Here is a 4,271-nt window from a genome sequence, read left to right as displayed (position 1 = left end):
GCGTAAACAGTTACAGAGCTCAGAAAAGATTCACCACTGAAATTGATGGGTTGAAGAAAATGATTATAGAAGAGAAGTTGTTAAACACAAAACTGCAAGTTGACAATGAATTCTTGAAGAACTTGGTTTCCACTGGAAACATCTGTGGAATTCTGAACCAAGTTACGGAAGAAGACAAATACAAAGCAGTACCTCCACCATTCAACAACAACTTTATGCCAAAAGTTGATAAAGAGAAAAGAAATGTATATCTACAACAATTCAAAGATATCTTTCAAGACAAAGAAGAACTTGTAGATTTGTACAAGAATGTTGAAGTCAGTGAAGAAGGAGAGTTTGTTGTGAAGAAAGAAATGAAAGAAGAAAAGTCAATTGGTGTTCAAGTCTCTTAAGATGATTTTGAATCAATTGATTTGAATCAAGATGACTTGAGTGATTTGAGTGATCAAATTACTGAAGAGGAACTTAAAACTGCTGAAAGAAGAAAAAGATACAAGAAGCCAGAATCAATTGATAAACTTCAAAAGTACCCACCAGTCACACCAAAAATGAAGAAACAGAATGAAAGAATGAAAAGAGAACATGTGTCTTTTGACTTATGTGAAAGAAAGAAGGTGAATTACAATGCTGTAAGGCCTCCTAGCAAGGATGTATTGGATAAGATAAAGCAAAACAGCAAGAAAAAGATAAAAGAAGACGTGAATGTTAAAAACTTTATTCCAGTTTACCCTATTTTCTCAAGCATTGAAGATTTTGACATTGGTGAAGTAGAAACAATGGAAGAATATGAAAAGAGGAAATTGAGACAAAGGGAAAACATTAAGGAAGAATCCTTGAGTACAAGAGAAATTGTTTTTGTGAAAGGGAAAGTGGAAAGAAGCGACATAAGAATAGCTGAGTTTGTTCCCTTCTCAATTGACTTTGACAGTTTAAAGTCTAAAAGGACAATTGGAGTTGATCCACCAAGACCAAGTGAAAGGTTCAAGAAGCCAAAAGAACATGAAATATTCAAAGGAAAGGTTTGGTGCAAGAAATGTGATGAATATGGTCATCACACTGACTCATGTAATGAAAGACTGAAATTCCAACCTTTCCATGTACCAGATGGAACAAAGCATGGCCAAGACTTCTGTACAGAAGTATGATATATATCTGGGAAAAGGAAAGGTGTGTGGAAATGAAACTTTGAACAGAGAAGAAAAGAAATTTGAAAAGGAGACAAGGAGTGAAAAGAAAACTGATGTTAAAACAAAGAAACAAATGACTAAATCAGTAAGAAGAAGTGTGTCTTCTAAGAAAAATGAGAAATTGGTGAAGAAGAATTATCAGCCTATGGAAATCAGACAAGACAGTCAATCAGTCAAATCTGATGGCTCTCAAAGATCATCAAACAATGAGATAACAAGAAGAAAAGATGCACATTCTAGAAAGAAACCAACAGAACTCAGTGGTGATGAGAAGTTTCTACTAAAGCATGGATATGAACCACATGGTTTCCTTTGGAAACCTAAGACTGTGAGTAAGATTGAGCAAGTTGCAGATGTGAGAGACTACTCTGAGAAGAAGGACTATGTGATAAAGGAGTATGCCACTGACTCAGCTGAATACCAGTGTCCAACCTCACTTGTTAAAACTCCAAGAGAGTGTGGTTATGAAACTGATAATTCAGACAACTTAGAATTGACTCATGAAGATCCTAAACCAACAACACTCACTTCCCAAGCTGTGTCTGAAAATGAATCTGATGAGCTGCAAGTTGATAAGGCTTGCACTTCATCACTCAACTAATCAAACTTTCTTTGTATGTGCAGAAACAGTCCACTCCTCTAAATGACATATGGTATATGGATAGTGGTTTTTCTAGGCACATGAATTGTGACAAGAGATCTCTTGTCAATTATGAAGAAAAGTATGAAGGTCTAGTAGCTTTTGGGAGTGATGAGAATGGTGGAAAGATTGTTGGAAAATGAATCTTAACAAATGGGAAAGTCTCATTTGATAATGTATTTCATGTTGAAGGTCTTCAGTACAATCTGCTGAGTATATCACAAATGTGTGATAAGGGTTACAGAGTCAGTTTTGATGATTCACACTGTTTCATTTTAAAACCTGAGTTTGTAATCCACCTGAAATGATTATGATGATGGCACCAAGAAATGGTAACTTGTATGAATTGAATATGAAAGAAGCTATTTCAAGAGGAGGTGCATGTTTTGTTTCCAAAGCCACTGAAAATGAGTCAAAATTGTGGCATAGGAAACTGTGTCATGTGAACTTGAAGAACATGAATAGACTTGTCAAAGGTGAGCATGTCATAGGCTTACCTACAAGAGAATTCAAGTTGGAAGATCATTGTGATTCATGTCAAAAGAGAAAACAACACAAATCTACTCATAAGTCAAAACTCATCAATTCAATTGATCAAGTACTTGAATTACTTCACATGGATCTCTTTGGTCCTATGAGTGTACCAAGTATTGGGAAGAAAAGATATTGTCTAGTGATCGTTGATGACTTTTCAAGATACACTTGGGTTTATTTCCTAAGTACCAAGGATGAGACTGCAGAGTTGATTAAAGATTGTGTAAGAATGATTGAGAACAAGTTGAATAAGACAGTCAAGATGATGAGAAGTGACAATGGCACTGAGTTCAAGAATGGAGTTATGCAAGAATTCTGTGAAGCAAAAGGAATACAACAACAATTTTCAGCTCCTAGAACTCCTGAGCAAAATGGTGTAGCAGAAAGAAGAAACAGAACTTTAATTGAAGCTGCAAGAACCATGTTAGCAGATGCTAATCTGCCTGTCACTTTTTGGGCTGAAGCCATAAATACTGCCTGCTACTTGTGAACAAAAGGCGTAACAAAACTCCTTATGAAATATTTCACAACAGAAAGCCTTACATCAAGTTTTTCAAGCCCTCTGGATGCAAATGTTTTCTTTTGAATACAAGGGACTATTTGAGCAAGTTTCAAACAAAATCCTTGGATTGCTTCTTTGTTGGATATTCTACACACTCAAAAGCCTACAGAGTTTATGTGAATGATCACTTGAGTGTTATAGAATCATCTGACATCATCTTTAATGAGAATCAAATCAATACAGTTGATGGTGCAGCATGGATGTTTGATCATGAGAAGTTAATAAGGTCTTTTAAGATTTATCCTGAAGACTTTGATGACTCATTCTACAAGACCAGTGTAATTGAAGAAACGAAGAAGAAATCATTGGACTTGGAAGAATTATGGAAAAAGGTTGCTAGAAAAAAAATGGAGTATACTTTTGTGAAGAATTTCTCATGTGAAATTGGTGAACATGATCATGCTGAGAACATTCAAGACAATCAAAATGACCAGAATGATCAAGTTCAGAATGAGGGTGACACAAGCAACCAAGCAAGTGGAGAAGAAGCTGCATCTACAACAAGATTTCAAGATCTATTTCAAATATTGAACCTAGAAAACAATGGTGCATCTACTTCAGGACAAAATAATGATGAATCACCATAATTTCATGATGCAGAAGCTGATTTGATCATTGAAGATCTAGAACACAAAAACATGTCTACAGATATGATTGTACAAACTCCTTATGTGGAAAAGAATCATCCTTCTGAAAACATCATTGGTGATTTGCATGAAAGAGTTACAAGAAGTCATTCTGAAATTGCAAACATCTGTCTTTACTCTTGTTTTCTGTCCCAAATAGAACCAAAGAACATATCACAAGCATTAAAAGACAATAGTTGGGTGGAAGCAATGCAAGAGGAATTGGCACAATTTAGAGACCTGCATGTGTGGGATCTTGTTGATAAGCCATTTGACAGATATGCAATTGGAAGCAAATGGGTTTTTAGAAACAAAAGGGATTAAAGGGGTTTGGTGATTAAGAATAAAGCTAGATTTTTAGCACTGGGATGTCTTCAAGAAGAAGGAATAGACTTTGAGGAAGTCTTTGCACCTGTTTCAAGACATGAAGCTATCAGGATTTTTCTTGCATATGCTGCCTCAAAGAACATTAGAGTGTTCCAGCTTGATGTTAAGTCTGCATTTCTAAATGGAAAAATTGATAAAGAGGTGTATGTTGCTCAACCTCCAGGTTTTGAGGATCCAATGTATCCAAACAGGGTGTATAAGTTAAACAAAGCCCTTTATGGATTGCATCAGGCTCCTAGAGCATGGTATGATGAGCTGTCAAATCATCTTCTTGAAAATGTTTTCAAAAGAGGAGCCATTGACAAGACACTCTTCTTCTTGAAAATGGTTTCAAG

The sequence above is a fragment of the Bidens hawaiensis genome, unplaced genomic scaffold (genome assembly GCF_021521415.1).
Source record: "Bidens hawaiensis isolate Kalapana, Puna unplaced genomic scaffold, B.hawaiensis_p1.1 tig00023389_1, whole genome shotgun sequence".
Classification (NCBI taxonomy): domain Eukaryota; kingdom Viridiplantae; phylum Streptophyta; class Magnoliopsida; order Asterales; family Asteraceae; genus Bidens; species Bidens hawaiensis.
This window is presented reverse-complemented; position numbering follows the sequence as displayed.